General features: G+C 47.7%; 18 non-coding genes across 18 annotated transcripts; all 18 read left to right on the plus strand.

Moving 5' to 3' along the window:
- The first annotated feature begins 170 nt into the window (after positions 1-170).
- Positions 171-361, plus strand: LOC142697480 (U2 spliceosomal RNA). Its single transcript, XR_012865270.1, has one exon. It is a non-coding gene; the product is annotated as a U2 spliceosomal RNA (small nuclear RNA).
- Positions 362-1645: 1284 nt separating this feature from the next.
- LOC142697481 (U2 spliceosomal RNA) lies at positions 1646-1836 on the plus strand. Its single transcript, XR_012865271.1, has one exon. It is a non-coding gene; the product is annotated as a U2 spliceosomal RNA (small nuclear RNA).
- Positions 1837-3128: 1292 nt separating this feature from the next.
- On the plus strand, positions 3129-3319 carry LOC142697482 (U2 spliceosomal RNA). The gene has a single exon (XR_012865272.1). It is a non-coding gene; the product is annotated as a U2 spliceosomal RNA (small nuclear RNA).
- A 1288-nt stretch (positions 3320-4607) lies between these two features.
- On the plus strand, positions 4608-4798 carry LOC142697483 (U2 spliceosomal RNA). The gene has a single exon (XR_012865273.1). It is a non-coding gene; the product is annotated as a U2 spliceosomal RNA (small nuclear RNA).
- Positions 4799-6094: 1296 nt separating this feature from the next.
- On the plus strand, positions 6095-6285 carry LOC142697485 (U2 spliceosomal RNA). Its single transcript, XR_012865274.1, has one exon. It is a non-coding gene; the product is annotated as a U2 spliceosomal RNA (small nuclear RNA).
- A 1300-nt stretch (positions 6286-7585) lies between these two features.
- Positions 7586-7776, plus strand: LOC142697486 (U2 spliceosomal RNA). The gene has a single exon (XR_012865275.1). It is a non-coding gene; the product is annotated as a U2 spliceosomal RNA (small nuclear RNA).
- A 1288-nt stretch (positions 7777-9064) lies between these two features.
- LOC142697487 (U2 spliceosomal RNA) lies at positions 9065-9255 on the plus strand. The gene has a single exon (XR_012865276.1). It is a non-coding gene; the product is annotated as a U2 spliceosomal RNA (small nuclear RNA).
- A 1276-nt stretch (positions 9256-10531) lies between these two features.
- LOC142697488 (U2 spliceosomal RNA) lies at positions 10532-10722 on the plus strand. Its single transcript, XR_012865277.1, has one exon. It is a non-coding gene; the product is annotated as a U2 spliceosomal RNA (small nuclear RNA).
- Positions 10723-12022: 1300 nt separating this feature from the next.
- LOC142697489 (U2 spliceosomal RNA) lies at positions 12023-12213 on the plus strand. The gene has a single exon (XR_012865278.1). It is a non-coding gene; the product is annotated as a U2 spliceosomal RNA (small nuclear RNA).
- A 1284-nt stretch (positions 12214-13497) lies between these two features.
- LOC142697491 (U2 spliceosomal RNA) lies at positions 13498-13688 on the plus strand. Its single transcript, XR_012865280.1, has one exon. It is a non-coding gene; the product is annotated as a U2 spliceosomal RNA (small nuclear RNA).
- A 1300-nt stretch (positions 13689-14988) lies between these two features.
- On the plus strand, positions 14989-15179 carry LOC142697492 (U2 spliceosomal RNA). Its single transcript, XR_012865281.1, has one exon. It is a non-coding gene; the product is annotated as a U2 spliceosomal RNA (small nuclear RNA).
- Positions 15180-16475: 1296 nt separating this feature from the next.
- Positions 16476-16666, plus strand: LOC142697664 (U2 spliceosomal RNA). The gene has a single exon (XR_012865436.1). It is a non-coding gene; the product is annotated as a U2 spliceosomal RNA (small nuclear RNA).
- A 1304-nt stretch (positions 16667-17970) lies between these two features.
- LOC142697493 (U2 spliceosomal RNA) lies at positions 17971-18161 on the plus strand. Its single transcript, XR_012865282.1, has one exon. It is a non-coding gene; the product is annotated as a U2 spliceosomal RNA (small nuclear RNA).
- A 1280-nt stretch (positions 18162-19441) lies between these two features.
- LOC142697494 (U2 spliceosomal RNA) lies at positions 19442-19632 on the plus strand. Its single transcript, XR_012865283.1, has one exon. It is a non-coding gene; the product is annotated as a U2 spliceosomal RNA (small nuclear RNA).
- Positions 19633-20929: 1297 nt separating this feature from the next.
- On the plus strand, positions 20930-21120 carry LOC142697496 (U2 spliceosomal RNA). The gene has a single exon (XR_012865284.1). It is a non-coding gene; the product is annotated as a U2 spliceosomal RNA (small nuclear RNA).
- Positions 21121-22416: 1296 nt separating this feature from the next.
- LOC142697497 (U2 spliceosomal RNA) lies at positions 22417-22607 on the plus strand. Its single transcript, XR_012865285.1, has one exon. It is a non-coding gene; the product is annotated as a U2 spliceosomal RNA (small nuclear RNA).
- Positions 22608-23898: 1291 nt separating this feature from the next.
- LOC142697498 (U2 spliceosomal RNA) lies at positions 23899-24089 on the plus strand. Its single transcript, XR_012865286.1, has one exon. It is a non-coding gene; the product is annotated as a U2 spliceosomal RNA (small nuclear RNA).
- Positions 24090-25374: 1285 nt separating this feature from the next.
- Positions 25375-25565, plus strand: LOC142697499 (U2 spliceosomal RNA). Its single transcript, XR_012865287.1, has one exon. It is a non-coding gene; the product is annotated as a U2 spliceosomal RNA (small nuclear RNA).
- The last annotated feature ends 1174 nt before the right edge of the window (positions 25566-26739 follow it).

The following is a 26739-nucleotide window of genomic DNA, read 5'->3' on the forward strand; positions in this document are numbered from 1 at the left end:
AAGAAGCAAATCCTGTCTGGCTTCCTCTCCGGCCTTTATTCACCTCCCGTGTAGCTGTGAGTGTGTGAGCCTGCAGGGCCCCATGGAATTGCCTAGAAGTAGGCTGAATCGCTGCAAGGGCTGAACAGCAGTATCGGGCAGGCTCGGGCAACGCGCGGCCCGTTCGGGTTATCGCTTCTCGGCCTTTTGGCTAAGATCAAGTGTAGTATCTGTTCTTATCAGTTTAATATCTGATACGTCCCCTATCTGGGGACCATATATTAAATGGATTTTTAGAACAGGGAGATGGAAATAGAGCTTGCTCTGTCCACTCCACGCATTGACCTGGTATTGCAGTATTTCCAGGACCGGTGCACCCTTTCCTTATGTGTTGACTAAAAGCAGATTCCAAAAGTGTTTTTTGTCTTTGCTATTGTTTCTGTCTTTCTGAAGGGATCTCCCCTTTTAATCCCATTATTTCAACACCTGTTGGACAATGCATGAGTGATAATGAGCTCATTGATTAAATGCAATTAATGAATAGATTGCCACCTCTTGTTGTGTGTCGTCTGTGTTTCTGTGTTTCCGGCATTTCACATTGGAACACCTCATTCACCTTCCTTGTCTTCTCTCCGCCCTCCCTTTTAGGTAAGTTAAAGAGCTGCACCTGAGCCAGCCACTGATTGATTGATTGATTGATTGATTGATTGATTGATTGATTGATTGATGCAGCACAACAGTCAAATAGTGGAGTGGAGTAGGGGAACAGCAAACAGCCAATAAAGCAGCCCGCCCGCTCGCCTGCCCGCCACAATGGACCTACCTGTGTACACTAGATGGATGTGATGGAATGTACTGTCGTCCCTACATTTCAAGAAGAAGTAAGAATTGCAGTTGCAACAAAGCCTTGCTTGCCTACAAAGAGAGCAGCAATTTGGATTTGTTACTATGTTACCTAGAAGAATAACAAACTGTGCAAGGATGGAGGTTGTAGGAGCAAGGAGAAGTTGTCTGTAAAGTTGGTGGATGCCTATTTTCCATTTTGCAGTCCCTTGTCTCCCTCTTGTGGCCTCCTGGAGGCAACTAGCTGTGCAAAAAAAAGACAGCCTGGCGGCCGGCTGTTGCAGTGTTGCCCTCTCAGGCAACACTGAGTGACTGACTGAGCCTCACCGTCTTATATAAAGTTCAGACGGAACTTTGCACGTGTCATAGTGGAGCCCTCAGGATTCCAGAGCCAGCTTTCTGACATCATAATGGGGCCTCAGAGATAAAAGCCTGGGCCCAGGCAGTGTTGGTCAGTGCTGCTCAGCAGGCAGCACTGGACTGGACTGGATTACAGCTGATACAAGGTGTGAAGGAACAAGGGGTGGCTGTGGGCATGCACTTGCTGCCGCTGCCAGTGTTTATCTGCATGGCAGCAGGGCATTTGGGCGTTGCCAGGAAGGCGTTTTTATGTAGATTCCTCCTCTTTCAGCACTGCATTGTGGTGCAAGCAAAAGAAGCAAATCCTGTCTGGCTTCCTCTCCGGCCTTTATTCACCTCCCGTGTAGCTGTGAGTGTGTGAGCCTGCAGGGCCCCATGGAATTGCCTAGAAGTAGGCTGAATCGCTGCAAGGGCTGAACAGCAGTATCGGGCAGGCTCGGGCAACGCGCGGCCCGTTCGGGTTATCGCTTCTCGGCCTTTTGGCTAAGATCAAGTGTAGTATCTGTTCTTATCAGTTTAATATCTGATACGTCCCCTATCTGGGGACCATATATTAAATGGATTTTTAGAACAGGGAGATGGAAATAGAGCTTGCTCTGTCCACTCCACGCATTGACCTGGTATTGCAGTATTTCCAGGACCGGTGCACCCTTTCCTTATGTGTTGACTAAAAGCAGATTCCAAAAGTGTTTTTTGTCTTTGCTATTGTTTCTGTCTTTCTGAAGGGATCTCCCCTTTTAATCCCATTATTTCAACACCTGTTGGACAATGCATGAGTGATAATGAGCTCATTGATTAAATGCAATTAATGAATAGATTGCCACCTCTTGTTGTGTGTCGTCTGTGTTTCTGTGTTTCCGGCATTTCACATTGGAACACCTCATTCACCTTCCTTGTCTTCTCTCCGCCCTCCCTTTTAGGTAAGTTAAAGAGCTGCACCTGAGCCAGCCACTGATTGATTGATTGATTGATTGATTGATTGATTGATTGATTGATTGATTGATTGATGCAGCACAACAGTCAAATAGTGGAGTGGAGTAGGGGAACAGCAAACAGCCAATAAAGCAGCCCGCCCGCTCGCCTGCCCGCCACAATGGACCTACCTGTGTACACTAGATGGATGTGATGGAATGTACTGTCGTCCCTACATTTCAAGAAGAAGTAAGAATTGCAGTTGCAACAAAGCCTTGCTTGCCTACAAAGAGAGCAGCAATTTGGATTTGTTACTATGTTACCTAGAAGAATAACAAACTGTGCAAGGATGGAGGTTGTAGGAGCAAGGAGAAGTTGTCTGTAAAGTTGGTGGATGCCTATTTTCCATTTTGCAGTCCCTTGTCTCCCTCTTGTGGCCTCCTGGAGGCAACTAGCTGTGCAAAAAAAAGACAGCCTGGCGGCCGGCTGTTGCAGTGTTGCCCTCTCAGGCAACACTGAGTGACTGACTGAGCCTCACCGTCTTATATAAAGTTCAGACGGAACTTTGCACGTGTCATAGTGGAGCCCTCAGGATTCCAGAGCCAGCTTTCTGACATCATAATGGGGCCTCAGAGATAAAAGCCTGGGCCCAGGCAGTGTTGGTCAGTGCTGCTCAGCAGGCAGCACTGGACTGGACTGGATTACAGCTGATACAAGGTGTGAAGGAACAAGGGGTGGCTGTGGGCATGCACTTGCTGCCGCTGCCAGTGTTTATCTGCATGGCAGCAGGGCATTTGGGCGTTGCCAGGAAGGCGTTTTTATGTAGATTCCTCCTCTTTCAGCACTGCATTGTGGTGCAAGCAAAAGAAGCAAATCCTGTCTGGCTTCCTCTCCGGCCTTTATTCACCTCCCGTGTAGCTGTGAGTGTGTGAGCCTGCAGGGCCCCATTTAATTGCCTAGAAGTAGGCTGAATCGCTGCAAGGGCTGAACAGCAGTATCGGGCAGGCTCGGGCAACGCGCGGCCCGTTCGGGTTATCGCTTCTCGGCCTTTTGGCTAAGATCAAGTGTAGTATCTGTTCTTATCAGTTTAATATCTGATACGTCCCCTATCTGGGGACCATATATTAAATGGATTTTTAGAACAGGGAGATGGAAATAGAGCTTGCTCTGTCCACTCCACGCATTGACCTGGTATTGCAGTATTTCCAGGACCGGTGCACCCTTTCCTTATGTGTTGACTAAAAGCAGATTCCAAAAGTGTTTTTTGTCTTTGCTATTGTTTCTGTCTTTCTGAAGGGATCTCCCCTTTTAATCCCATTATTTCAACACCTGTTGGACAATGCATGAGTGATAATGAGCTCATTGATTAAATGCAATTAATGAATAGATTGCCACCTCTTGTTGTGTGTCGTCTGTGTTTCTGTGTTTCCGGCATTTCACATTGGAACACCTCATTCACCTTCCTTGTCTTCTCTCCGCCCTCCCTTTTAGGTAAGTTAAAGAGCTGCACCTGAGCCAGCCACTGATTGATTGATTGATTGATTGATTGATTGATTGATTGATTGATTGATTGATGCAGCACAACAGTCAAATAGTGGAGTGGAGTAGGGGAACAGCAAACAGCCAATAAAGCAGCCCGCCCGCTCGCCTGCCCGCCACAATGGACCTACCTGTGTACACTAGATGGATGTGATGGAATGTACTGTCGTCCCTACATTTCAAGAAGAAGTAAGAATTGCAGTTGCAACAAAGCCTTGCTTGCCTACAAAGAGAGCAGCAATTTGGATTTGTTACTATGTTACCTAGAAGAATAACAAACTGTGCAAGGATGGAGGTTGTAGGAGCAAGGAGAAGTTGTCTGTAAAGTTGGTGGATGCCTATTTTCCATTTTGCAGTCCCTTGTCTCCCTCTTGTGGCCTCCTGGAGGCAACTAGCTGTGCAAAAAAAAGACAGCCTGGCGGCCGGCTGTTGCAGTGTTGCCCTCTCAGGCAACACTGAGTGACTGACTGAGCCTCGCCGTCTTATATAAAGTTCAGACGGAACTTTGCACGTGTCATAGTGGAGCCCTCAGGATTCCAGAGCCAGCTTTCTGACATCATAATGGGGCCTCAGAGATAAAAGCCTGGGCCCAGGCAGTGTTGGTCAGTGCTGCTCAGCAGGCAGCACTGGACTGGACTGGATTACAGCTGATACAAGGTGTGAAGGAACAAGGGGTGGCTGTGGGCATGCACTTGCTGCCGCTGCCAGTGTTTATCTGCATGGCAGCAGGGCATTTGGGCGTTGCCAGGAAGGCGTTTTTATGTAGATTCCTCCTCTTTCAGCTCTGCATTGTGGTGCAAGCAAAAGAAGCAAATCCTGTCTGGCTTCCTCTCCGGCCTTTATTCACCTCCCGTGTAGCTGTGAGTGTGTGAGCCTGCAGGGCCCCATGGAATTGCCTAGAAGTAGGCTGAATCGCTGCAAGGGCTGAACAGCAGTATCGGGCAGGCTCGGGCAACGCGCGGCCCGTTCGGGTTATCGCTTCTCGGCCTTTTGGCTAAGATCAAGTGTAGTATCTGTTCTTATCAGTTTAATATCTGATACGTCCCCTATCTGGGGACCATATATTAAATGGATTTTTAGAACAGGGAGATGGAAATAGAGCTTGCTCTGTCCACTCCACGCATTGACCTGGTATTGCAGTATTTCCAGGACCGGTGCACCCTTTCCTTATGTGTTGACTAAAAGCAGATTCCAAAAGTGTTTTTTGTCTTTGCTATTGTTTCTGTCTTTCTGAAGGGATCTCCCCTTTTAATCCCATTATTTCAACACCTGTTGGACAATGCATGAGTGATAATGAGCTCATTGATTAAATGCAATTAATGAATAGATTGCCACCTCTTGTTGTGTGTCGTCTGTGTTTCTGTGTTTCCGGCATTTCACATTGGAACACCTCATTCACCTTCCTTGTCTTCTCTCCGCCCTCCCTTTTAGGTAAGTTAAAGAGCTGCACCTGAGCCAGCCACTGATTGATTGATTGATTGATTGATTGATTGATTGATTGATTGATTGATTGATTGATTGATGCAGCACAACAGTCAAATAGTGGAGTGGAGTAGGGGAACAGCAAACAGCCAATAAAGCAGCCCGCCCGCTCGCCTGCCCGCCACAATGGACCTACCTGTGTACACTAGATGGATGTGATGGAATGTACTGTCGTCCCTACATTTCAAGAAGAAGTAAGAATTGCAGTTGCAACAAAGCCTTGCTTGCCTACAAAGAGAGCAGCAATTTGGATTTGTTACTATGTTACCTAGAAGAATAACAAACTGTGCAAGGATGGAGGTTGTAGGAGCAAGGAGAAGTTGTCTGTAAAGTTGGTGGATGCCTATTTTCCATTTTGCAGTCCCTTGTCTCCCTCTTGTGGCCTCCTGGAGGCAACTAGCTGTGCAAAAAAAAGACAGCCTGGCGGCCGGCTGTTGCAGTGTTGCCCTCTCAGGCAACACTGAGTGACTGACTGAGCCTCACCGTCTTATATAAAGTTCAGACGGAACTTTGCACGTGTCATAGTGGAGCCCTCAGGATTCCAGAGCCAGCTTTCTGACATCATAATGGGGCCTCAGAGATAAAAGCCTGGGCCCAGGCAGTGTTGGTCAGTGCTGCTCAGCAGGCAGCACTGGACTGGACTGGATTACAGCTGATACAAGGTGTGAAGGAACAAGGGGTGGCTGTGGGCATGCACTTGCTGCCGCTGCCAGTGTTTATCTGCATGGCAGCAGGGCATTTGGGCGTTGCCAGGAAGGCGTTTTTATGTAGATTCCTCCTCTTTCAGCACTGCATTGTGGTGCAAGCAAAAGAAGCAAATCCTGTCTGGCTTCCTCTCCGGCCTTTATTCACCTCCCGTGTAGCTGTGAGTGTGTGAGCCTGCAGGGCCCCATGGAATTGCCTAGAAGTAGGCTGAATCGCTGCAAGGGCTGAACAGCAGTATCGGGCAGGCTCGGGCAACGCGCGGCCCGTTCGGGTTATCGCTTCTCGGCCTTTTGGCTAAGATCAAGTGTAGTATCTGTTCTTATCAGTTTAATATCTGATACGTCCCCTATCTGGGGACCATATATTAAATGGATTTTTAGAACAGGGAGATGGAAATAGAGCTTGCTCTGTCCACTCCACGCATTGACCTGGTATTGCAGTATTTCCAGGACCGGTGCACCCTTTCCTTATGTGTTGACTAAAAGCAGATTCCAAAAGTGTTTTTTGTCTTTGCTATTGTTTCTGTCTTTCTGAAGGGATCTCCCCTTTTAATCCCATTATTTCAACACCTGTTGGACAATGCATGAGTGATAATGAGCTCATTGATTAAATGCAATTAATGAATAGATTGCCACCTCTTGTTGTGTGTCGTCTGTGTTTCTGTGTTTCCGGCATTTCACATTGGAACACCTCATTCACCTTCCTTGTCTTCTCTCCGCCCTCCCTTTTAGGTAAGTTAAAGAGCTGCACCTGAGCCAGCCACTGATTGATTGATTGATTGATTGATTGATTGATTGATTGATTGATTGATTGATTGATTGATTGATGCAGCACAACAGTCAAATAGTGGAGTGGAGTAGGGGAACAGCAAACAGCCAATAAAGCAGCCCGCCCGCTCGCCTGCCCGCCACAATGGACCTACCTGTGTACACTAGATGGATGTGATGAAATGTACTGTCGTCCCTACATTTCAAGAAGAAGTAAGAATTGCAGTTGCAACAAAGCCTTGCTTGCCTACAAAGAGAGCAGCAATTTGGATTTGTTACTATGTTACCTAGAAGAATAACAAACTGTGCAAGGATGGAGGTTGTAGGAGCAAGGAGAAGTTGTCTGTAAAGTTGGTGGATGCCTATTTTCCATTTTGCAGTCCCTTGTCTCCCTCTTGTGGCCTCCTGGAGGCAACTAGCTGTGCAAAAAAAAGACAGCCTGGCGGCCGGCTGTTGCAGTGTTGCCCTCTCAGGCAACACTGAGTGACTGACTGAGCCTCACCGTCTTATATAAAGTTCAGACGGAACTTTGCACGTGTCATAGTGGAGCCCTCAGGATTCCAGAGCCAGCTTTCTGACATCATAATGGGGCCTCAGAGATAAAAGCCTGGGCCCAGGCAGTGTTGGTCAGTGCTGCTCAGCAGGCAGCACTGGACTGGACTGGATTACAGCTGATACAAGGTGTGAAGGAACAAGGGGTGGCTGTGGGCATGCACTTGCTGCCGCTGCCAGTGTTTATCTGCATGGCAGCAGGGCATTTGGGCGTTGCCAGGAAGGCGTTTTTATGTAGATTCCTCCTCTTTCAGCACTGCATTGTGGTGCAAGCAAAAGAAGCAAATCCTGTCTGGCTTCCTCTCCGGCCTTTATTCACCTCCCGTGTAGCTGTGAGTGTGTGAGCCTGCAGGGCCCCATGGAATTGCCTAGAAGTAGGCTGAATCGCTGCAAGGGCTGAACAGCAGTATCGGGCAGGCTCGGGCAACGCGCGGCCCGTTCGGGTTATCGCTTCTCGGCCTTTTGGCTAAGATCAAGTGTAGTATCTGTTCTTATCAGTTTAATATCTGATACGTCCCCTATCTGGGGACCATATATTAAATGGATTTTTAGAACAGGGAGATGGAAATAGAGCTTGCTCTGTCCACTCCACGCATTGACCTGGTATTGCAGTATTTCCAGGACCGGTGCACCCTTTCCTTATGTGTTGACTAAAAGCAGATTCCAAAAGTGTTTTTTGTCTTTGCTATTGTTTCTGTCTTTCTGAAGGGATCTCCCCTTTTAATCCCATTATTTCAACACCTGTTGGACAATGCATGAGTGATAATGAGCTCATTGATTAAATGCAATTAATGAATAGATTGCCACCTCTTGTTGTGTGTCGTCTGTGTTTCTGTGTTTCCGGCATTTCACATTGGAACACCTCATTCACCTTCCTTGTCTTCTCTCCGCCCTCCCTTTTAGGTAAGTTAAAGAGCTGCACCTGAGCCAGCCACTGATTGATTGATTGATTGATTGATTGATTGATTGATTGATTGATTGATTGATGCAGCACAACAGTCAAATAGTGGAGTGGAGTAGGGGAACAGCAAACAGCCAATAAAGCAGCCCGCCCGCTCGCCTGCCCGCCACAATGGACCTACCTGTGTACACTAGATGGATGTGATGGAATGTACTGTCGTCCCTACATTTCAAGAAGAAGTAAGAATTGCAGTTGCAACAAAGCCTTGCTTGCCTACAAAGAGAGCAGCAATTTGGATTTGTTACTATGTTACCTAGAAGAATAACAAACTGTGCAAGGATGGAGGTTGTAGGAGCAAGGAGAAGTTGTCTGTAAAGTTGGTGGATGCCTATTTTCCATTTTGCAGTCCCTTGTCTCCCTCTTGTGGCCTCCTGGAGGCAACTAGCTGTGCAAAAAAAAGACAGCCTGGCGGCCGGCTGTTGCAGTGTTGCCCTCTCAGGCAACACTGAGTGACTGACTGAGCCTCACCGTCTTATATAAAGTTCAGACGGAACTTTGCACGTGTCATAGTGGAGCCCTCAGGATTCCAGAGCCAGCTTTCTGACATCATAATGGGGCCTCAGAGATAAAAGCCTGGGCCCAGGCAGTGTTGGTCAGTGCTGCTCAGCAGGCAGCACTGGACTGGACTGGATTACAGCTGATACAAGGTGTGAAGGAACAAGGGGTGGCTGTGGGCATGCACTTGCTGCCGCTGCCAGTGTTTATCTGCATGGCAGCAGGGCATTTGGGCGTTGCCAGGAAGGCGTTTTTATGTAGATTCCTCCTCTTTCAGCACTGCATTGTGGTGCAAGCAAAAGAAGCAAATCCTGTCTGGCTTCCTCTCCGGCCTTTATTCACCTCCCGTGTAGCTGTGAGTGTGTGAGCCTGCAGGGCCCCATGGAATTGCCTAGAAGTAGGCTGAATCGCTGCAAGGGCTGAACAGCAGTATCGGGCAGGCTCGGGCAACGCGCGGCCCGTTCGGGTTATCGCTTCTCGGCCTTTTGGCTAAGATCAAGTGTAGTATCTGTTCTTATCAGTTTAATATCTGATACGTCCCCTATCTGGGGACCATATATTAAATGGATTTTTAGAACAGGGAGATGGAAATAGAGCTTGCTCTGTCCACTCCACGCATTGACCTGGTATTGCAGTATTTCCAGGACCGGTGCACCCTTTCCTTATGTGTTGACTAAAAGCAGATTCCAAAAGTGTTTTTTGTCTTTGCTATTGTTTCTGTCTTTCTGAAGGGATCTCCCCTTTTAATCCCATTATTTCAACACCTGTTGGACAATGCATGAGTGATAATGAGCTCATTGATTAAATGCAATTAATGAATAGATTGCCACCTCTTGTTGTGTGTCGTCTGTGTTTCTGTGTTTCCGGCATTTCACATTGGAACACCTCATTCACCTTCCTTGTCTTCTCTCCGCCCTCCCTTTTAGGTAAGTTAAAGAGCTGCACCTGAGCCAGCCACTGATTGGATGATTGATTGATTGATTGATTGATTGATTGATGCAGCACAACAGTCAAATAGTGGAGTGGAGTAGGGGAACAGCAAACAGCCAATAAAGCAGCCCGCCCGCTCGCCTGCCCGCCACAATGGACCTACCTGTGTACACTAGATGGATGTGATGGAATGTACTGTCGTCCCTACACTTCAAGAAGAAGTAAGAATTGCAGTTGCAACAAAGCCTTGCTTGCCTACAAAGAGAGCAGCAATTTGGATTTGTTACTATGTTACCTAGAAGAATAACAAACTGTGCAAGGATGGAGGTTGTAGGAGCAAGGAGAAGTTGTCTGTAAAGTTGGTGGATGCCTATTTTCCATTTTGCAGTCCCTTGTCTCCCTCTTGTGGCCTCCTGGAGGCAACTAGCTGTGCAAAAAAAAGACAGCCTGGCGGCCGGCTGTTGCAGTGTTGCCCTCTCAGGCAACACTGAGTGACTGACTGAGCCTCACCGTCTTATATAAAGTTCAGACGGAACTTTGCACGTGTCATAGTGGAGCCCTCAGGATTCCAGAGCCAGCTTTCTGACATCATAATGGGGCCTCAGAGATAAAAGCCTGGGCCCAGGCAGTGTTGGTCAGTGCTGCTCAGCAGGCAGCACTGGACTGGACTGGATTACAGCTGATACAAGGTGTGAAGGAACAAGGGGTGGCTGTGGGCATGCACTTGCTGCCGCTGCCAGTGTTTATCTGCATGGCAGCAGGGCATTTGGGCGTTGCCAGGAAGGCGTTTTTATGTAGATTCCTCCTCTTTCAGCACTGCATTGTGGTGCAAGCAAAAGAAGCAAATCCTGTCTGGCTTCCTCTCCGGCCTTTATTCACCTCCCGTGTAGCTGTGAGTGTGTGAGCCTGCAGGGCCCCATGGAATTGCCTAGAAGTAGGCTGAATCGCTGCAAGGGCTGAACAGCAGTATCGGGCAGGCTCGGGCAACGCGCGGCCCGTTCGGGTTATCGCTTCTCGGCCTTTTGGCTAAGATCAAGTGTAGTATCTGTTCTTATCAGTTTAATATCTGATACGTCCCCTATCTGGGGACCATATATTAAATGGATTTTTAGAACAGGGAGATGGAAATAGAGCTTGCTCTGTCCACTCCACGCATTGACCTGGTATTGCAGTATTTCCAGGACCGGTGCACCCTTTCCTTATGTGTTGACTAAAAGCAGATTCCAAAAGTGTTTTTTGTCTTTGCTATTGTTTCTGTCTTTCTGAAGGGATCTCCCCTTTTAATCCCATTATTTCAACACCTGTTGGACAATGCATGAGTGATAATGAGCTCATTGATTAAATGCAATTAATGAATAGATTGCCACCTCTTGTTGTGTGTCGTCTGTGTTTCTGTGTTTCCGGCATTTCACATTGGAACACCTCATTCACCTTCCTTGTCTTCTCTCCGCCCTCCCTTTTAGGTAAGTTAAAGAGCTGCACCTGAGCCAGCCACTGATTGATTGATTGATTGATTGATTGATTGATTGATTGATTGATTGATTGATTGATTGATTGATGCAGCACAACAGTCAAATAGTGGAGTGGAGTAGGGGAACAGCAAACAGCCAATAAAGCAGCCCGCCCGCTCGCCTGCCCGCCACAATGGACCTACCTGTGTACACTAGATGGATGTGATGGAATGTACTGTCGTCCCTACATTTCAAGAAGAAGTAAGAATTGCAGTTGCAACAAAGCCTTGCTTGCCTACAAAGAGAGCAGCAATTTGGATTTGTTACTATGTTACCTAGAAGAATAACAAACTGTGCAAGGATGGAGGTTGTAGGAGCAAGGAGAAGTTGTCTGTAAAGTTGGTGGATGCCTATTTTCCATTTTGCAGTCCCTTGTCTCCCTCTTGTGGCCTCCTGGAGGCAACTAGCTGTGCAAAAAAAAGACAGCCTGGCGGCCGGCTGTTGCAGTGTTGCCCTCTCAGGCAACACTGAGTGACTGACTGAGCCTCACCGTCTTATATAAAGTTCAGACGGAACTTTGCACGTGTCATAGTGGAGCCCTCAGGATTCCAGAGCCAGCTTTCTGACATCATAATGGGGCCTCAGAGATAAAAGCCTGGGCCCAGGCAGTGTTGGTCAGTGCTGCTCAGCAGGCAGCACTGGACTGGACTGGATTACAGCTGATACAAGGTGTGAAGGAACAAGGGGTGGCTGTGGGCATGCACTTTCTGCCGCTGCCAGTGTTTATCTGCATGGCAGCAGGGCATTTGGGCGTTGCCAGGAAGGCGTTTTTATGTAGATTCCTCCTCTTTCAGCACTGCATTGTGGTGCAAGCAAAAGAAGCAAATCCTGTCTGGCTTCCTCTCCGGCCTTTATTCACCTCCCGTGTAGCTGTGAGTGTGTGAGCCTGCAGGGCCCCATGGAATTGCCTAGAAGTAGGCTGAATCGCTGCAAGGGCTGAACAGCAGTATCGGGCAGGCTCGGGCAACGCGCGGCCCGTTCGGGTTATCGCTTCTCGGCCTTTTGGCTAAGATCAAGTGTAGTATCTGTTCTTATCAGTTTAATATCTGATACGTCCCCTATCTGGGGACCATATATTAAATGGATTTTTAGAACAGGGAGATGGAAATAGAGCTTGCTCTGTCCACTCCACGCATTGACCTGGTATTGCAGTATTTCCAGGACCGGTGCACCCTTTCCTTATGTGTTGACTAAAAGCAGATTCCAAAAGTGTTTTTTGTCTTTGCTATTGTTTCTGTCTTTCTGAAGGGATCTCCCCTTTTAATCCCATTATTTCAACACCTGTTGGACAATGCATGAGTGATAATGAGCTCATTGATTAAATGCAATTAATGAATAGATTGCCACCTCTTGTTGTGTGTCGTCTGTGTTTCTGTGTTTCCGGCATTTCACATTGGAACACCTCATTCACCTTCCTTGTCTTCTCTCCGCCCTCCCTTTTAGGTAAGTTAAAGAGCTGCACCTGAGCCAGCCACTGATTGATTGATTGATTGATTGATTGATTGATTGATTGATTGATTGATGCAGCACAACAGTCAAATAGTGGAGTGGAGTAGGGGAACAGCAAACAGCCAATAAAGCAGCCCGCCCGCTCGCCTGCCCGCCACAATGGACCTACCTGTGTACACTAGATGGATGTGATGGAATGTACTGTCGTCCCTACATTTCAAGAAGAAGTAAGAATTGCAGTTGCAACAAAGCCTTGCTTGCCTACAAAGAGAGCAGCAATTTGGATTTGTTACTATGTTACCTAGAAGAATAACAAACTGTGCAAGGATGGAGGTTGTAGGAGCAAGGAGAAGTTGTCTGTAAAGTTGGTGGATGCCTATTTTCCATTTTGCAGTCCCTTGTCTCCCTCTTGTGGCCTCCTGGAGGCAACTAGCTGTGCAAAAAAAAGACAGCCTGGCGGCCGGCTGTTGCAGTGTTGCCCTCTCAGGCAACACTGAGTGACTGACTGAGCCTCACCGTCTTATATAAAGTTCAGACGGAACTTTGCACGTGTCATAGTGGAGCCCTCAGGATTCCAGAGCCAGCTTTCTGACATCATAATGGGGCCTCAGAGATAAAAGCCTGGGCCCAGGCAGTGTTGGTCAGTGCTGCTCAGCAGGCAGCACTGGACTGGACTGGATTACAGCTGATACAAGGTGTGAAGGAACAAGGGGTGGCTGTGGGCATGCACTTGCTGCCGCTGCCAGTGTTTATCTGCATGGCAGCAGGGCATTTGGGCGTTGCCAGGAAGGCGTTTTTATGTAGATTCCTCCTCTTTCAGCACTGCATTGTGGTGCAAGCAAAAGAAGCAAATCCTGTCTGGCTTCCTCTCCGGCCTTTATTCACCTCCCGTGTAGCTGTGAGTGTGTGAGCCTGCAGGGCCCCATGGAATTGCCTAGAAGTAGGCTGAATCGCTGCAAGGGCTGAACAGCAGTATCGGGCAGGCTCGGGCAACGCGCGGCCCGTTCGGGTTATCGCTTCTCGGCCTTTTGGCTAAGATCAAGTGTAGTATCTGTTCTTATCAGTTTAATATCTGATACGTCCCCTATCTGGGGACCATATATTAAATGGATTTTTAGAACAGGGAGATGGAAATAGAGCTTGCTCTGTCCACTCCACGCATTGACCTGGTATTGCAGTATTTCCAGGACCGGTGCACCCTTTCCTTATGTGTTGACTAAAAGCAGATTCCAAAAGTGTTTTTTGTCTTTGCTATTGTTTCTGTCTTTCTGAAGGGATCTCCCCTTTTAATCCCATTATTTCAACACCTGTTGGACAATGCATGAGTGATAATGAGCTCATTGATTAAATGCAATTAATGAATAGATTGCCACCTCTTGTTGTGTGTCGTCTGTGTTTCTGTGTTTCCGGCATTTCACATTGGAACACCTCATTCACCTTCCTTGTCTTCTCTCCGCCCTCCCTTTTAGGTAAGTTAAAGAGCTGCACCTGAGCCAGCCACTGATTGATTGATTGATTGATTGATTGATTGATTGATTGATTGATTGATTGATTGATTGATTGATGCAGCACAACAGTCAAATAGTGGAGTGGAGTAGGGGAACAGCAAACAGCCAATAAAGCAGCCCGCCCGCTCGCCTGCCCGCCACAATGGACCTACCTGTGTACACTAGATGGATGTGATGGAATGTACTGTCGTCCCTACATTTCAAGAAGAAGTAAGAATTGCAGTTGCAACAAAGCCTTGCTTGCCTACAAAGAGAGCAGCAATTTGGATTTGTTACTATGTTACCTAGAAGAATAACAAACTGTGCAAGGATGGAGGTTGTAGGAGCAAGGAGAAGTTGTCTGTAAAGTTGGTGGATGCCTATTTTCCATTTTGCAGTCCCTTGTCTCCCTCTTGTGGCCTCCTGGAGGCAACTAGCTGTGCAAAAAAAAGACAGCCTGGCGGCCGGCTGTTGCAGTGTTGCCCTCTCAGGCAACACTGAGTGACTGACTGAGCCTCACCGTCTTATATAAAGTTCAGACGGAACTTTGCACGTGTCATAGTGGAGCCCTCAGGATTCCAGAGCCAGCTTTCTGACATCATAATGGGGCCTCAGAGATAAAAGCCTGGGCCCAGGCAGTGTTGGTCAGTGCTGCTCAGCAGGCAGCACTGGACTGGACTGGATTACAGCTGATACAAGGTGTGAAGGAACAAGGGGTGGCTGTGGGCATGCACTTGCTGCCGCTGCCAGTGTTTATCTGCATGGCAGCAGGGCATTTGGGCGTTGCCAGGAAGGCGTTTTTATGTAGATTCCTCCTCTTTCAGCACTGCATTGTGGTGCAAGCAAAAGAAGCAAATCCTGTCTGGCTTCCTCTCCGGCCTTTATTCACCTCCCGTGTAGCTGTGAGTGTGTGAGCCTGCAGGGCCCCATGGAATTGCCTAGAAGTAGGCTGAATCGCTGCAAGGGCTGAACAGCAGTATCGGGCAGGCTCGGGCAACGCGCGGCCCGTTCGGGTTATCGCTTCTCGGCCTTTTGGCTAAGATCAAGTGTAGTATCTGTTCTTATCAGTTTAATATCTGATACGTCCCCTATCTGGGGACCATATATTAAATGGATTTTTAGAACAGGGAGATGGAAATAGAGCTTGCTCTGTCCACTCCACGCATTGACCTGGTATTGCAGTATTTCCAGGACCGGTGCACCCTTTCCTTATGTGTTGACTAAAAGCAGATTCCAAAAGTGTTTTTTGTCTTTGCTATTGTTTCTGTCTTTCTGAAGGGATCTCCCCTTTTAATCCCATTATTTCAACACCTGTTGGACAATGCATGAGTGATAATGAGCTCATTGATTAAATGCAATTAATGAATAGATTGCCACCTCTTGTTGTGTGTCGTCTGTGTTTCTGTGTTTCCGGCATTTCACATTGGAACACCTCATTCACCTTCCTTGTCTTCTCTCCGCCCTCCCTTTTAGGTAAGTTAAAGAGCTGCACCTGAGCCAGCCACTGATTGGATGATTGATTGATTGATTGATTGATTGATTGATTGATTGATTGATTGATTGATGCAGCACAACAGTCAAATAGTGGAGTGGAGTAGGGGAACAGCAAACAGCCAATAAAGCAGCCCGCCCGCTCGCCTGCCCGCCACAATGGACCTACCTGTGTACACTAGATGGATGTGATGGAATGTACTGTCGTCCCTACACTTCAAGAAGAAGTAAGAATTGCAGTTGCAACAAAGCCTTGCTTGCCTACAAAGAGAGCAGCAATTTGGATTTGTTACTATGTTACCTAGAAGAATAACAAACTGTGCAAGGATGGAGGTTGTAGGAGCAAGGAGAAGTTGTCTGTAAAGTTGGTGGATGCCTATTTTCCATTTTGCAGTCCCTTGTCTCCCTCTTGTGGCCTCCTGGAGGCAACTAGCTGTGCAAAAAAAAGACAGCCTGGCGGCCGGCTGTTGCAGTGTTGCCCTCTCAGGCAACACTGAGTGACTGACTGAGCCTCACCGTCTTATATAAAGTTCAGACGGAACTTTGCACGTGTCATAGTGGAGCCCTCAGGATTCCAGAGCCAGCTTTCTGACATCATAATGGGGCCTCAGAGATAAAAGCCTGGGCCCAGGCAGTGTTGGTCAGTGCTGCTCAGCAGGCAGCACTGGACTGGACTGGATTACAGCTGATACAAGGTGTGAAGGAACAAGGGGTGGCTGTGGGCATGCACTTGCTGCCGCTGCCAGTGTTTATCTGCATGGCAGCAGGGCATTTGGGCGTTGCCAGGAAGGCGTTTTTATGTAGATTCCTCCTCTTTCAGCACTGCATTGTGGTGCAAGCAAAAGAAGCAAATCCTGTCTGGCTTCCTCTCCGGCCTTTATTCACCTCCCGTGTAGCTGTGAGTGTGTGAGCCTGCAGGGCCCCATGGAATTGCCTAGAAGTAGGCTGAATCGCTGCAAGGGCTGAACAGCAGTATCGGGCAGGCTCGGGCAACGCGCGGCCCGTTCGGGTTATCGCTTCTCGGCCTTTTGGCTAAGATCAAGTGTAGTATCTGTTCTTATCAGTTTAATATCTGATACGTCCCCTATCTGGGGACCATATATTAAATGGATTTTTAGAACAGGGAGATGGAAATAGAGCTTGCTCTGTCCACTCCACGCATTGACCTGGTATTGCAGTATTTCCAGGACCGATGCACCCTTTCCTTATGTGTTGACTAAAAGCAGATTCCAAAAGTGTTTTTTGTCTTTGCTATTGTTTCTGTCTTTCTGAAGGGATCTCCCCTTTTAATCCCATTATTTCAACACCTGTTGGACAATGCATGAGTGATAATGAGCTCATTGATTAAATGCAATTAATGAATAGATTGCCACCTCTTGTTGTGTGTCGTCTGTGTTTCTGTGTTTCCGGCATTTCACATTGGAACACCTCATTCACCTTCCTTGTCTTCTCTCCGCCCTCCCTTTTAGGTAAGTTAAAGAGCTGCACCTGAGCCAGCCACTGATTGATTGATTGATTGATTGATTGATTGATTGATTGATTGATTGATTGATTGATTGATTGATTGATGCAGCACAACAGTCAAATAGTGGAGTGGAGTAGGGGAACAGCAAACAGCCAATAAAGCAGCCCGCCCGCTCGCCTGCCCGCCACAATGGACCTACCTGTGTACACTAGATGGATGTGATGGAATGTACTGTCGTCCCTACACTTCAAGAAGAAGTAAGAATTGCAGTTGCAACAAAGCCTTGCTTGCCTACAAAGAGAGCAGCAATTTGGATTTGTTACTATGTTACCTAGAAGAATAACAAACTGTGCAAGGATGGAGGTTGTAGGAGCAAGGAGAAGTTGTCTGTAAAGTTGGTGGATGCCTATTTTCCATTTTGCAGTCCCTTGTCTCCCTCTTGTGGCCTCCTGGAGGCAACTAGCTGTGCAAAAAAAAGACAGCCTGGCGGCCGGCTGTTGCAGTGTTGCCCTCTCAGGCAACACTGAGTGACTGACTGAGCCTCACCGTCTTATATAAAGTTCAGACGGAACTTTGCACGTGTCATAGTGGAGCCCTCAGGATTCCAGAGCCAGCTTTCTGACATCATAATGGGGCCTCAGAGATAAAAGCCTGGGCCCAGGCAGTGTTGGTCAGTGCTGCTCAGCAGGCAGCACTGGACTGGACTGGATTACAGCTGATACAAGGTGTGAAGGAACAAGGGGTGGCTGTGGGCATGCACTTGCTGCCGCTGCCAGTGTTTATCTGCATGGCAGCAGGGCATTTGGGCGTTGCCAGGAAGGCGTTTTTATGTAGATTCCTCCTCTTTCAGCACTGCATTGTGGTGCAAGCAAAAGAAGCAAATCCTGTCTGGCTTCCTCTCCGGCCTTTATTCACCTCCCGTGTAGCTGTGAGTGTGTGAGCCTGCAGGGCCCCATGGAATTGCCTAGAAGTAGGCTGAATCGCTGCAAGGGCTGAACAGCAGTATCGGGCAGGCTCGGGCAACGCGCGGCCCGTTCGGGTTATCGCTTCTCGGCCTTTTGGCTAAGATCAAGTGTAGTATCTGTTCTTATCAGTTTAATATCTGATACGTCCCCTATCTGGGGACCATATATTAAATGGATTTTTAGAACAGGGAGATGGAAATAGAGCTTGCTCTGTCCACTCCACGCATTGACCTGGTATTGCAGTATTTCCAGGACCGGTGCACCCTTTCCTTATGTGTTGACTAAAAGCAGATTCCAAAAGTGTTTTTTGTCTTTGCTATTGTTTCTGTCTTTCTGAAGGGATCTCCCCTTTTAATCCCATTATTTCAACACCTGTTGGACAATGCATGAGTGATAATGAGCTCATTGATTAAATGCAATTAATGAATAGATTGCCACCTCTTGTTGTGTGTCGTCTGTGTTTCTGTGTTTCCGGCATTTCACATTGGAACACCTCATTCACCTTCCTTGTCTTCTCTCCGCCCTCCCTTTTAGGTAATTTAAAGAGCTGCACCTGAGCCAGCCACTGATTGATTGATTGATTGATTGATTGATTGATTGATTGATTGATGCAGCACAACAGTCAAATAGTGGAGTGGAGTAGGGGAACAGCAAACAGCCAATAAAGCAGCCCGCCCGCTCGCCTGCCCGCCACAATGGACCTACCTGTGTACACTAGATGGATGTGATGGAATGTACTGTCGTCCCTACATTTCAAGAAGAAGTAAGAATTGCAGTTGCAACAAAGCCTTGCTTGCCTACAAAGAGAGCAGCAATTTGGATTTGTTACTATGTTACCTAGAAGAATAACAAACTGTGCAAGGATGTAGGTTGTAGGAGCAAGGAGAAGTTGTCTGTAAAGTTGGTGGATGCCTATTTTCCATTTTGCAGTCCCTTGTCTCCCTCTTGTGGCCTCCTGGAGGCAACTAGCTGTGCAAAAAAAAGACAGCCTGGCGGCCGGCTGTTGCAGTGTTGCCCTCTCAGGCAACACTGAGTGACTGACTGAGCCTCACCGTCTTATATAAAGTTCAGACGGAACTTTGCACGTGTCATAGTGGAGCCCTCAGGATTCCAGAGCCAGCTTTCTGACATCATAATGGGGCCTCAGAGATAAAAGCCTGGGCCCAGGCAGTGTTGGTCAGTGCTGCTCAGCAGGCAGCACTGGACTGGACTGGATTACAGCTGATACAAGGTGTGAAGGAACAAGGGGTGGCTGTGGGCATGCACTTTCTGCCGCTGCCAGTGTTTATCTGCATGGCAGCAGGGCATTTGGGCGTTGCCAGGAAGGCGTTTTTATGTAGATTCCTCCTCTTTCAGCACTGCATTGTGGTGCAAGCAAAAGAAGCAAATCCTGTCTGGCTTCCTCTCCGGCCTTTATTCACCTCCCGTGTAGCTGTGAGTGTGTGAGCCTGCAGGGCCCCATGGAATTGCCTAGAAGTAGGCTGAATCGCTGCAAGGGCTGAACAGCAGTATCGGGCAGGCTCGGGCAACGCGCGGCCCGTTCGGGTTATCGCTTCTCGGCCTTTTGGCTAAGATCAAGTGTAGTATCTGTTCTTATCAGTTTAATATCTGATACGTCCCCTATCTGGGGACCATATATTAAATGGATTTTTAGAACAGGGAGATGGAAATAGAGCTTGCTCTGTCCACTCCACGCATTGACCTGGTATTGCAGTATTTCCAGGACCGGTGCACCCTTTCCTTATGTGTTGACTAAAAGCAGATTCCAAAAGTGTTTTTTGTCTTTGCTATTGTTTCTGTCTTTCTGAAGGGATCTCCCCTTTTAATCCCATTATTTCAACACCTGTTGGACAATGCATGAGTGATAATGAGCTCATTGATTAAATGCAATTAATGAATAGATTGCCACCTCTTGTTGTGTGTCGTCTGTGTTTCTGTGTTTCCGGCATTTCACATTGGAACACCTCATTCACCTTCCTTGTCTTCTCTCCGCCCTCCCTTTTAGGTAAGTTAAAGAGCTGCACCTGAGCCAGCCACTGATTGATTGATTGATTGATTGATTGATTGATTGATTGATTGATTGATTGATTGATGCAGCACAACAGTCAAATAGTGGAGTGGAGTAGGGGAACAGCAAACAGCCAATAAAGCAGCCCGCCCGCTCGCCTGCCCGCCACAATGGACCTACCTGTGTACACTAGATGGATGTGATGGAATGTACTGTCGTCCCTACATTTCAAGAAGAAGTAAGAATTGCAGTTGCAACAAAGCCTTGCTTGCCTACAAAGAGAGCAGCAATTTGGATTTGTTACTATGTTACCTAGAAGAATAACAAACTGTGCAAGGATGGAGGTTGTAGGAGCAAGGAGAAGTTGTCTGTAAAGTTGGTGGATGCCTATTTTCCATTTTGCAGTCCCTTGTCTCCCTCTTGTGGCCTCCTGGAGGCAACTAGCTGTGCAAAAAAAAAAAAAGACAGCCTGGCGGCCGGCTGTTGCAGTGTTGCCCTCTCAGGCAACACTGAGTGACTGACTGAGCCTCACCGTCTTATATAAAGTTCAGACGGAACTTTGCACGTGTCATAGTGGAGCCCTCAGGATTCCAGAGCCAGCTTTCTGACATCATAATGGGGCCTCAGAGATAAAAGCCTGGGCCCAGGCAGTGTTGGTCAGTGCTGCTCAGCAGGCAGCACTGGACTGGACTGGATTACAGCTGATACAAGGTGTGAAGGAACAAGGGGTGGCTGTGGGCATGCACTTGCTGCCGCTGCCAGTGTTTATCTGCATGGCAGCAGGGCATTTGGGCGTTGCCAGGAAGGCGTTTTTATGTAGATTCCTCCTCTTTCAGCACTGCATTGTGGTGCAAGCAAAAGAAGCAAATCCTGTCTGGCTTCCTCTCCGGCCTTTATTCACCTCCCGTGTAGCTGTGAGTGTGTGAGCCTGCAGGGCCCCATGGAATTGCCTAGAAGTAGGCTGAATCGCTGCAAGGGCTGAACAGCAGTATCGGGCAGGCTCGGGCAACGCGCGGCCCGTTCGGGTTATCGCTTCTCGGCCTTTTGGCTAAGATCAAGTGTAGTATCTGTTCTTATCAGTTTAATATCTGATACGTCCCCTATCTGGGGACCATATATTAAATGGATTTTTAGAACAGGGAGATGGAAATAGAGCTTGCTCTGTCCACTCCACGCATTGACCTGGTATTGCAGTATTTCCAGGACCGGTGCACCCTTTCCTTATGTGTTGACTAAAAGCAGATTCCAAAAGTGTTTTTTGTCTTTGCTATTGTTTCTGTCTTTCTGAAGGGATCTCCCCTTTTAATCCCATTATTTCAACACCTGTTGGACAATGCATGAGTGATAATGAGCTCATTGATTAAATGCAATTAATGAATAGATTGCCACCTCTTGTTGTGTGTCGTCTGTGTTTCTGTGTTTCCGGCATTTCACATTGGAACACCTCATTCACCTTCCTTGTCTTCTCTCCGCCCTCCCTTTTAGGTAAGTTAAAGAGCTGCACCTGAGCCAGCCACTGATTGATTGATTGATTGATTGATTGATTGATTGATTGATTGATTGATTGATTGATTGATGCAGCACAACAGTCAAATAGTGGAGTGGAGTAGGGGAACAGCAAACAGCCAATAAAGCAGCCCGCCCGCTCGCCTGCCCGCCACAATGGACCTACCTGTGTACACTAGATGGATGTGATGGAATGTACTGTCGTCCCTACATTTCAAGAAGAAGTAAGAATTGCAGTTGCAACAAAGCCTTGCTTGCCTACAAAGAGAGCAGCAATTTGGATTTGTTACTATGTTACCTAGAAGAATAACAAACTGTGCAAGGATGGAGGTTGTAGGAGCAAGGAGAAGTTGTCTGTAAAGTTGGTGGATGCCTATTTTCCATTTTGCAGTCCCTTGTCTCCCTCTTGTGGCCTCCTGGAGGCAACTAGCTGTGCAAAAAAAAGACAGCCTGGCGGCCGGCTGTTGCAGTGTTGCCCTCTCAGGCAACACTGAGTGACTGACTGAGCCTCACCGTCTTATATAAAGTTCAGACGGAACTTTGCACGTGTCATAGTGGAGCCCTCAGGATTCCAGAGCCAGCTTTCTGACATCATAATGGGGCCTCAGAGATAAAAGCCTGGGCCCAGGCAGTGTTGGTCAGTGCTGCTCAGCAGGCAGCACTGGACTGGACTGGATTACAGCTGATACAAGGTGTGAAGGAACAAGGGGTGGCTGTGGGCATGCACTTGATGCCGCTGCCAGTGTTTATCTGCATGGCAGCAGGGCATTTGGGCGTTGCCAGGAAGGCGTTTTTATGTAGATTCCTCCTCTTTCAGCACTGCATTGTGGTGCAAGCAAAAGAAGCAAATCCTGTCTGGCTTCCTCTCCGGCCTTTATTCACCTCCCGTGTAGCTGTGAGTGTGTGAGCCTGCAGGGCCCCATGGAATTGCCTAGAAGTAGGCTGAATCGCTGCAAGGGCTGAACAGCAGTATCGGGCAGGCTCGGGCAACGCGCGGCCCGTTCGGGTTATCGCTTCTCGGCCTTTTGGCTAAGATCAAGTGTAGTATCTGTTCTTATCAGTTTAATATCTGATACGTCCCCTATCTGGGGACCATATATTAAATGGATTTTTAGAACAGGGAGATGGAAATAGAGCTTGCTCTGTCCACTCCACGCATTGACCTGGTATTGCAGTATTTCCAGGACCGGTGCACCCTTTCCTTATGTGTTGACTAAAAGCAGATTCCAAAAGTGTTTTTTGTCTTTGCTATTGTTTCTGTCTTTCTGAAGGGATCTCCCCTTTTAATCCCATTATTTCAACACCTGTTGGACAATGCATGAGTGATAATGAGCTCATTGATTAAATGCAATTAATGAATAGATTGCCACCTCTTGTTGTGTGTCGTCTGTGTTTCTGTGTTTCCGGCATTTCACATTGGAACACCTCATTCACCTTCCTTGTCTTCTCTCCGCCCTCCCTTTTAGGTAAGTTAAAGAGCTGCACCTGAGCCAGCCACTGATTGATTGATTGATTGATTGATGATTGATTGATTGATTGATTGATTGATTGATGCAGCACAACAGTCAAATAGTGGAGTGGAGTAGGGGAACAGCAAACAGCCAATAAAGCAGCCCGCCCGCTCGCCTGCCCGCCACAATGGACCTACCTGTGTACACTAGATGGATGTGATGGAATGTACTGTCGTCCCTACATTTCAAGAAGAAGTAAGAATTGCAGTTGCAACAAAGCCTTGCTTGCCTACAAAGAGAGCAGCAATTTGGATTTGTTACTATGTTACCTAGAAGAATAACAAACTGTGCAAGGATGGAGGTTGTAGGAGCAAGGAGAAGTTGTCTGTAAAGTTGGTGGATGCCTATTTTCCATTTTGCAGTCCCTTGTCTCCCTCTTGTGGCCTCCTGGAGGCAACTAGCTGTGCAAAAAAAAGACAGCCTGGCGGCCGGCTGTAGCAGTGTTGCCCTCTCAGGCAACACTGAGTGACTGACTGAGCCTCACCGTCTTATATAAAGTTCAGACGGAACTTTGCACGTGTCATAGTGGAGCCCTCAGGATTCCAGAGCCAGCTTTCTGACATCATAATGGGGCCTCAGAGATAAAAGCCTGGGCCCAGGCAGTGTTGGTCAGTGCTGCTCAGCAGGCAGCACTGGACTGGACTGGATTACAGCTGATACAAGGTGTGAAGGAACAAGGGGTGGCTGTGGGCATGCACTTGCTGCCGCTGCCAGTGTTTATCTGCATGGCAGCAGGGCATTTGGGCGTTGCCAGGAAGGCGTTTTTATGTAGATTCCTCCTCTTTCAGCACTGCATTGTGGTGCAAGCAAAAGAAGCAAATCCTGTCTGGCTTCCTCTCCGGCCTTTATTCACCTCCCGTGTAGCTGTGAGTGTGTGAGCCTGCAGGGCCCCATGGAATTGCCTAGAAGTAGGCTGAATCGCTGCAAGGGCTGAACAGCAGTATCGGGCAGGCTCGGGCAACGCGCGGCCCGTTCGGGTTATCGCTTCTCGGCCTTTTGGCTAAGATCAAGTGTAGTATCTGTTCTTATCAGTTTAATATCTGATACGTCCCCTATCTGGGGACCATATATTAAATGGATTTTTAGAACAGGGAGATGGAAATAGAGCTTGCTCTGTCCACTCCACGCATTGACCTGGTATTGCAGTATTTCCAGGACCGGTGCACCCTTTCCTTATGTGTTGACTAAAAGCAGATTCCAAAAGTGTTTTTTGTCTTTGCTATTGTTTCTGTCTTTCTGAAGGGATCTCCCCTTTTAATCCCATTATTTCAACACCTGTTGGACAATGCATGAGTGATAATGAGCTCATTGATTAAATGCAATTAATGAATAGATTGCCACCTCTTGTTGTGTGTCGTCTGTGTTTCTGTGTTTCCGGCATTTCACATTGGAACACCTCATTCACCTTCCTTGTCTTCTCTCCGCCCTCCCTTTTAGGTAAGTTAAAGAGCTGCACCTGAGCCAGCCACTTGATTGATTGATTGATTGATTGATTGATTGATTGATTGATTGATTGATGCAGCACAACAGTCAAATAGTGGAGTGGAGTAGGGGAACAGCAAACAGCCAATAAAGCAGCCCGCCCGCTCGCCTGCCCGCCACAATGGACCTACCTGTGTACACTAGATGGATGTGATGGAATGTACTGTCGTCCCTACATTTCAAGAAGAAGTAAGAATTGCAGTTGCAACAAAGCCTTGCTTGCCTACAAAGAGAGCAGCAATTTGGATTTGTTACTATGTTACCTAGAAGAATAACAAACTGTGCAAGGATGGAGGTTGTAGGAGCAAGGAGAAGTTGTCTGTAAAGTTGGTGGATGCCTATTTTCCATTTTGCAGTCCCTTGTCTCCCTCTTGTGGCCTCCTGGAGGCAACTAGCTGTGCAAAAAAAAGACAGCCTGGCGGCCGGCTGTTGCAGTGTTGCCCTCTCAGGCAACACTGAGTGACTGACTGAGCCTCACCGTCTTATATAAAGTTCAGACGGAACTTTGCACGTGTCATAGTGGAGCCCTCAGGATTCCAGAGCCAGCTTTCTGACATCATAATGGGGCCTCAGAGATAAAAGCCTGGGCCCAGGCAGTGTTGGTCAGTGCTGCTCAGCAGGCAGCACTGGACTGGACTGGATTACAGCTGATACAAGGTGTGAAGGAACAAGGGGTGGCTGTGGGCATGCACTTGATGCCGCTGCCAGTGTTTATCTGCATGGCAGCAGGGCATTTGGGCGTTGCCAGGAAGGCGTTTTTATGTAGATTCCTCCTCTTTCAGCACTGCATTGTGGTGCAAGCAAAAGAAGCAAATCCTGTCTGGCTTCCTCTCCGGCCTTTATTCACCTCCCGTGTAGCTGTGAGTGTGTGAGCCTGCAGGGCCCCATGGAATTGCCTAGAAGTAGGCTGAATCGCTGCAAGGGCTGAACAGCAGTATCGGGCAGGCTCGGGCAACGCGCGGCCCGTTCGGGTTATCGCTTCTCGGCCTTTTGGCTAAGATCAAGTGTAGTATCTGTTCTTATCAGTTTAATATCTGATACGTCCCCTATCTGGGGACCATATATTAAATGGATTTTTAGAACAGGGAGATGGAAATAGAGCTTGCTCTGTCCACTCCACGCATTGACCTGGTATTGCAGTATTTCCAGGACCGGTGCACCCTTTCCTTATGTGTTGACTAAAAGCAGATTCCAAAAGTGTTTTTTGTCTTTGCTATTGTTTCTGTCTTTCTGAAGGGATCTCCCCTTTTAATCCCATTATTTCAACACCTGTTGGACAATGCATGAGTGATAATGAGCTCATTGATTAAATGCAATTAATGAATAGATTGCCACCTCTTGTTGTGTGTCGTCTGTGTTTCTGTGTTTCCGGCATTTCACATTGGAACACCTCATTCACCTTCCTTGTCTTCTCTCCGCCCTCCCTTTTAGGTAAGTTAAAGAGCTGCACCTGAGCCAGCCACTGATTGATTGATTGATTGATTGATTGATTGATTGATTGATTGATTGATTGCAGCACAACAGTCAAATAGTGGAGTGGAGTAGGGGAACAGCAAACAGCCAATAAAGCAGCCCGCCCGCTCGCCTGCCCGCCACAATGGACCTACCTGTGTACACTAGATGGATGTGATGGAATGTACTGTCGTCCCTACATTTCAAGAAGAAGTAAGAATTGCAGTTGCAACAAAGCCTTGCTTGCCTACAAAGAGAGCAGCAATTTGGATTTGTTACTATGTTACCTAGAAGAATAACAAACTGTGCAAGGATGGAGGTTGTAGGAGCAAGGAGAAGTTGTCTGTAAAGTTGGTGGATGCCTATTTTCCATTTTGCAGTCCCTTGTCTCCCTCTTGTGGCCTCCTGGAGGCAACTAGCTGTGCAAAAAAAAGACAGCCTGGCGGCCGGCTGTTGCAGTGTTGCCCTCTCAGGCAACACTGAGTGACTGACTGAGCCTCACCGTCTTATATAAAGTTCAGACGGAACTTTGCACGTGTCATAGTGGAGCCCTCAGGATTCCAGAGCCAGCTTTCTGACATCATAATGGGGCCTCAGAGATAAAAGCCTGGGCCCAGGCAGTGTTGGTCAGTGCTGCTCAGCAGGTGCTGCTCAGCAGGCAGCACTGGACTGGACTGGATTACAGCTGATACAAGGTGTGAAGGAACAAGGGGTGGCTGTGGGCATGCACTTGCTGCCGCTGCCAGTGTTTATCTGCATGGCAGCAGGGCATTTGGGCGTTGCCAGGAAGGCGTTTTTATGTAGATTCCTCCTCTTTCAGCACTGCATTGTGGTGCAAGCAAAAGAAGCAAATCCTGTCTGGCTTCCTCTCCGGCCTTTATTCACCT

The sequence above is a fragment of the Rhinoderma darwinii genome (genome assembly GCF_050947455.1).
Source record: "Rhinoderma darwinii isolate aRhiDar2 chromosome 5 unlocalized genomic scaffold, aRhiDar2.hap1 SUPER_5_unloc_8, whole genome shotgun sequence".
Lineage (NCBI taxonomy): Eukaryota > Metazoa > Chordata > Amphibia > Anura > Rhinodermatidae > Rhinoderma > Rhinoderma darwinii.